Consider the following 6956-nt stretch of genomic DNA (forward strand, 5'->3'; position numbering starts at 1 on the left):
TCTACAGACTGTCTGCACGCCACCTCTACGTCTCTACAGACTGTCTGCACGCCACCTCTACCGTCTCTACAGACTGTCTGCACGCAACCTCTACCGTCTCTACAGACTGTCTGCACGCCACCTCTACAGACTGTCTGCACGCCACCTCTACAGACTGTCTGCATGCCACCTCTACTGTCTCTACAGACTGTCTGCACACCACCTCTACGTCTCTACAGACTGTCTGCACGCCACCTCTACCGTCTCTACAGACTGTCTGCACGCAACCTCTACCGTCTCTACAGACTGTCTGCACGCCACCTCTACAGACTGTCTGCACGCCACCTCTACCGTCTCTACAGACTGTCTGCATGCCACCTCTACAGACTGTCTACACGCCACCTCTAAAGACTGTCTGCACGCCACCTCTACCGTCTCTATAGACTGTCTGAAAGCCATCTTTACCGTCTCTACAGACTGTCTGCACGCCTTTGTATTGTAATCTTTGTATTCAGATTTTAGATGATTTAATATAACTGCATAACATGTTCCTTTCATAGTCTGAACATGAAGCATATCTGCTCTATATGTCATGCTTATAACATCACACACATTCTCTAACTTTATATATTTTCTTTTTTCTTTCAGAGTGCATCTTAAAGGACAGAACAACGGAGGAACCAGGTGAGTCCTGATGATGTCACCCTCTGCCTGTCACGCGCTCAGTTTGACCCCACAGACCTCTACAGTCTATACAGACTGTCTGCACGCCACCTCTACCGTCTCTACAGACTGTCTGCATGCCGTCTGTACAGACTTCCTGCATGCCGTCTCTACAGACTGTCTGCACGCCACCTCTACCGTCTCTACAGACTGTCTGCACGACGTCTCTACAGACTGTCTGCACGCCACCTCTACCGTCTCTACAGACTGTCTGCACGCCACCTCTACCGTCTCTACAGACTGTCTGCACGCCGTCTCTACAGACTGTCTGCACGCCACCTCTACCGTCTCTACAGACTGTCTGCACGCCACCTCTACCGTCTCTACAGACTGTCTGCACGCAACCTCTACCGTCTCTACAGACTGTCTGTACGCAACCTCTACCGTCTCTACAGACTGTCTGCACGCCACCTCTACAGACTGTCTGCACGCCTTTGTATTGTAATCTTTGTATTCAGATTTCAGATGATTTAATATAACTGGATAAAATGTTCCTTTCATAGTCTGAACATGAAGCATATCTGCTCTATATGTCATGCTAATAACATCACACACATTCTCTAACTTTATATATTTTCTTTTTTCTTTCAGAGTGCATCTTGAAGGACAGAACAACGGAGGAACCAGGTGAGTCCTGTTGATGTCACCCTCTGCCTGTCACGCGCTCAGGTTGACCCCACAGACCTCTACAGTCTATACAGACTGTCTGCACGCCACCTCTACCGTCTCTACAGACTGTCTACACGCCACCTCTACGTCTCTACAGACTGTCTGCACGCCACCTCTACCGTCTCTACAGACTGTCTGCACGCCACCTCTACCGTCTCTACAAACTGTCTGCACGCCACCTTTACGTCTCCACAGACTGTCTGCATGCCGTCTCTACAGACTTTCTGCACGCCGTCTCTACAGACTGTCTGCACGCCACCTCTACCGTCCCTACAGACTGTCTGCACGACGTCTCTACAGACTGTCTGCACGCCACCTCTACGTCTCTACAGACTGTCTGCACGCCACCTCTACCGTCTCTACAGACTATCTGCACGACGTCTCTACAGACTGTCTGCACGCCACCTCTACGTCTCTACAGACTGTCTGCACGCCACCTCTACCGTCTCTACAGACTGTCTGCACGCAACCTCTACCGTCTCTACAGACTGTCTGCACGCCACCTCTACAGACTGTCTGCACGCCACCTCTACAGACTGTCTGCATGCCACCTCTACTGTCTCTACAGACTGTCTGCACACCACCTCTACGTCTCTACAGACTGTCTGCACGCCACCTCTACCGTCTCTACAGACTGTCTGCACGCAACCTCTACCGTCTCTACAGACTGTCTGCACGCCACCTCTACAGACTGTCTGCACGCCACCTCTACCGTCTCTACAGACTGTCTGCATGCCACCTCTACAGACTGTCTACACGCCACCTCTAAAGACTGTCTGCACGCCACCTCTACCGTCTCTATAGACTGTCTGAAAGCCATCTTTACCGTCTCTACAGACTGTCTGCACGCCACCTCTACCGTCTCTACAGACTGTCTGCACGCCTTTGTATTGTAATCTTTGTATTCAGATTTTAGATGATTTAATATAACTGCATAACATGTTCCTTTCATAGTCTGAACATGAAGCATATCTGCTCTATATGTCATGCTTATAACATCACACACATTCTCTAACTTTATATATTTTCTTTTTTCTTTCAGAGTGCATCTTAAAGGACAGAACAACGGAGGAACCAGGTGAGTCCTGATGATGTCACCCTCTGCCTGTCACGCGCTCAGTTTGACCCCACAGACCTCTACAGTCTATACAGACTGTCTGCACGCCACCTCTACCGTCTCTACAGACTGTCTGCATGCCGTCTGTACAGACTTCCTGCATGCCGTCTCTACAGACTGTCTGCACGCCACCTCTACCGTCTCTACAGACTGTCTGCACGACGTCTCTACAGACTGTCTGCACGCCACCTCTACCGTCTCTACAGACTGTCTGCACGCCACCTCTACCGTCTCTACAGACTGTCTGCACGCCGTCTCTACAGACTGTCTGCACGCCACCTCTACGTCTCTACAGACTGTCTGCATGCCGTCTCTACAGACTTTCTGCATGCCGTCTCTACAGACTGTCTGCACGCCACCTCTACCGTCTCTACAGACTGTCTGCACGACGTCTCTACAGACTGTCTGCACGCCACCTCTACCGTCTCTACAGGCTGTCTGCACGCCACCTCTACCGTCTCTACAGACTGTCTGCACGCCACCTCTACCGTCTCTACAGACTGTCTGCACGCCACCTCTACCGTCTCTACAGACTGTCTGCACGCAACCTCTACCGTCTCTACAGACTGTCTGCACGACGTCTCTACAGACTGTCTGCACGCCACCTCTACCGTCTCTACAGACTGTCTGCACGCCACCTCTACCGTCTCTACAGACTGTCTGCACGCCGTCTCTACAGACTGTCTGCACGCCACCTCTACCGTCTCTACAGACTGTCTGCACGCCACCTCTACCGTCTCTACAGACTGTCTGCACGCAACCTCTACCGTCTCTACAGACTGTCTGTACGCAACCTCTACCGTCTCTACAGACTGTCTGCACGCCACCTCTACAGACTGTCTGCACGCCTTTGTATTGTAATCTTTGTATTCAGATTTCAGATGATTTAATATAACTGGATAAAATGTTCCTTTCATAGTCTGAACATGAAGCATATCTGCTCTATATGTCATGCTAATAACATCACACACATTCTCTAACTTTATATATTTTCTTTTTTCTTTCAGAGTGCATCTTGAAGGACAGAACAACGGAGGAACCAGGTGAGTCCTGTTGATGTCACCCTCTGCCTGTCACGCGCTCAGGTTGACCCCACAGACCTCTACAGTCTATACAGACTGTCTGCACGCCACCTCTACCGTCTCTACAGACTTTCTGCACGCAACCTCTACCGTCTCTACAGACTGTCTGCACGCCACCTCTACGTCTCCACAGACTGTCTGTACGCCACCTCTACGTCTCTACAGACTGTCTGCATGCCGTCTCTACAGACTTTCTGCATGCCGTCTCTACAGACTGTCTGCACGCCACCTCTACCGTCTCTACAGACTGTCTGCACGACGTCTCTACAGACTGTCTGCACGCCACCTCTACCGTCTCTACAGACTGTCTGCACGCCACCTCTACCGTCTCTACAGACTGTCTGCACGCCACCTCTACCGTCTCTACAGACTGTCTGCACGCCACCTCTACCGTCTCTACAGACTGTCTGCACGCAACCTCTACCGTCTCTACATACTGTCTGCATGCCATCTCTACAGACTTTCTGCATGCCGTCTCTACAGACTGTCTGCACGCCACCTCTACCGTCTCTACAGACTGTCTTCACGACGTCTCTACAGACTGTCTGCACGCCACCTCTACCGTCTCTACAGACTGTCTGCACGCCACCTCTACCGTCTCTACAGACTGTCTGCACGCCGGCTCTACAGACTGTCTGCACGCCACCTCTACCGTCTCTACAGACTGTCTGCACGCCACCTCTACCGTCTCTACAGACTGTCTGCACGCAACCTCTACCGTCTCTACAGACTGTCTGTACGCAACCTCTACCGTCTCTACAGACTGTCTGCACGCCACCTCTACAGACTGTCTGCACGCCTTTGTATTGTAATCTTTGTATTCAGATTTCAGATGATTTAATATAACTGGATAAAATGTTCCTTTCATAGTCTGAACATGAAGCATATCTGCTCTATATGTCATGCTAATAACATCACACACATTCTCTAACTTTATATATTTTCTTTTTTCTTTCAGAGTGCATCTTGAAGGACAGAACAACGGAGGAACCAGGTGAGTCCTGTTGATGTCACCCTCTGCCTGTCACGCGCTCAGGTTGACCCCACAGACCTCTACAGTCTATACAGACTGTCTGCACGCCACCTCTACCGTCTCTACAGACTTTCTGCACGCAACCTCTACCGTCTCTACAGACTGTCTGCACGCCACCTCTACGTCTCCACAGACTGTCTGTACACCACCTCTACGTCTCTACAGACTGTCTGCATGCCGTCTGTACAGACTTCCTGCATGCCGTCTCTACAGACTGTCTGCACGCCACCTCTACCGTCTCTACAGACTGTCTGCACGACGTCTCTACAGACTGTCTGCACGCCACCTCTACCGTCTCTACAGACTGTCTGCACGCCACCTCTACCGTCTCTACAGACTGTCTGCACGCCGTCTCTACAGACTGTCTGCACGCCACCTCTACCGTCTCTACAGACTGTCTGCACGCCACCTCTACCGTCTCTACAGACTGTCTGCACGCAACCTCTACCGTCTCTACAGACTGTCTGTACGCAACCTCTACCGTCTCTACAGACTGTCTGCACGCCACCTCTACAGACTGTCTGCACGCCTTTGTATTGTAATCTTTGTATTCAGATTTCAGATGATTTAATATAACTGGATAAAATGTTCCTTTCATAGTCTGAACATGAAGCATATCTGCTCTATATGTCATGCTAATAACATCACACACATTCTCTAACTTTATATATTTTCTTTTTTCTTTCAGAGTGCATCTTGAAGGACAGAACAACGGAGGAACCAGGTGAGTCCTGTTGATGTCACCCTCTGCCTGTCACGCGCTCAGGTTGACCCCACAGACCTCTACAGTCTATACAGACTGTCTGCACGCCACCTCTACCGTCTCTACAGACTTTCTGCACGCAACCTCTACCGTCTCTACAGACTGTCTGCACGCCACCTCTACGTCTCCACAGACTGTCTGTACGCCACCTCTACGTCTCTACAGACTGTCTGCATGCCGTCTCTACAGACTTTCTGCATGCCGTCTCTACAGACTGTCTGCACGCCACCTCTACCGTCTCTACAGACTGTCTGCACGACGTCTCTACAGACTGTCTGCACGCCACCTCTACCGTCTCTACAGACTGTCTGCACGCCACCTCTACCGTCTCTACAGACTGTCTGCACGCCACCTCTACCGTCTCTACAGACTGTCTGCACGCCACCTCTACCGTCTCTACAGACTGTCTGCACGCAACCTCTACCGTCTCTACAGACTGTCTGTACGCAACCTCTACCGTCTCTACAGACTGTCTGCACGCCACCTCTACAGACTGTCTGCACGCTTTTGTATTGTAATCTTTGTATTCAGATTTCAGATGATTTAATATAACTGGATAAAATGTTCCTTTCATAGTCTGAACATGAAGCATATCTGCTCTATATGTCATGCTAATAACATCACACACATTCTCTAACTTTATATATTTTCTTTTTTCTTTCAGAGTGCATCTTGAAGGACAGAACAACGGAGGAACCAGGTGAGTCCTGTTGATGTCACCCTCTGCCTGTCACGCGCTCAGGTTGACCCCACAGACCTCTACAGTCTATACAGACTGTCTGCACGCCACCTCTACCGTCTCTACAGACTTTCTGCACGCAACCTCTACCGTCTCTACAGACTGTCTGCACGCCGTCTCTACAGACTGTCTGCACGCCACCTCTACGTCTCTACAGACTGTCTGCACGCCACCTCTACCGTCTCTACAGACTTTCTGCACGCAACCTCTACCGTCTCTACAGACTGTTTGCACGCCGTCTCTACAGACTGTCTGCACGCCACCTCTACCGTCTCTACAGACTGTCTACACGCCACCTCTACGTCTCTACAGACTGTCTGCACGCCACCTCTACCGTCTCTACAGACTGTCTGCACGCCACCTCTACCGTCTCTACAAACTGTCTGCACGCCACCTTTACGTCTCCACAGACTGTCTGCATGCCGTCTCTACAGACTTTCTGCACGCCGTCTCTACAGACTGTCTGCACGCCACCTCTACCGTCTCTACAGACTGTCTGCACGACGTCTCTACAGACTGTCTGCACGCCACCTCTACGTCTCTACAGACTGTCTGCACGCCACCTCTACCGTCTCTACAGACTTTCTGCACGACGTCTCTACAGACTGTCTGCACGCCACCTCTACGTCTCTACAGACTGTCTGCACGCCACCTCTACCGTCTCTACAGACTGTCTGCACGCAACCTCTACCGTCTCTACAGACTGTCTGCACGCCACCTCTACAGACTGTCTGCACGCCACCTCTACAGACTGTCTGCATGCCACCTCTACTGTCTCTACAGACTGTCTGCACACCACCTCTACGTCTCTACAGACTGTCTGCACGCCACCTCTACCGTCTCTACAGACT

This window comes from Symphodus melops, assembly GCF_947650265.1.
Source record: "Symphodus melops genome assembly, chromosome: 16".
In the NCBI taxonomy this organism is placed as follows: Eukaryota; Metazoa; Chordata; class Actinopteri; order Labriformes; family Labridae; genus Symphodus; species Symphodus melops.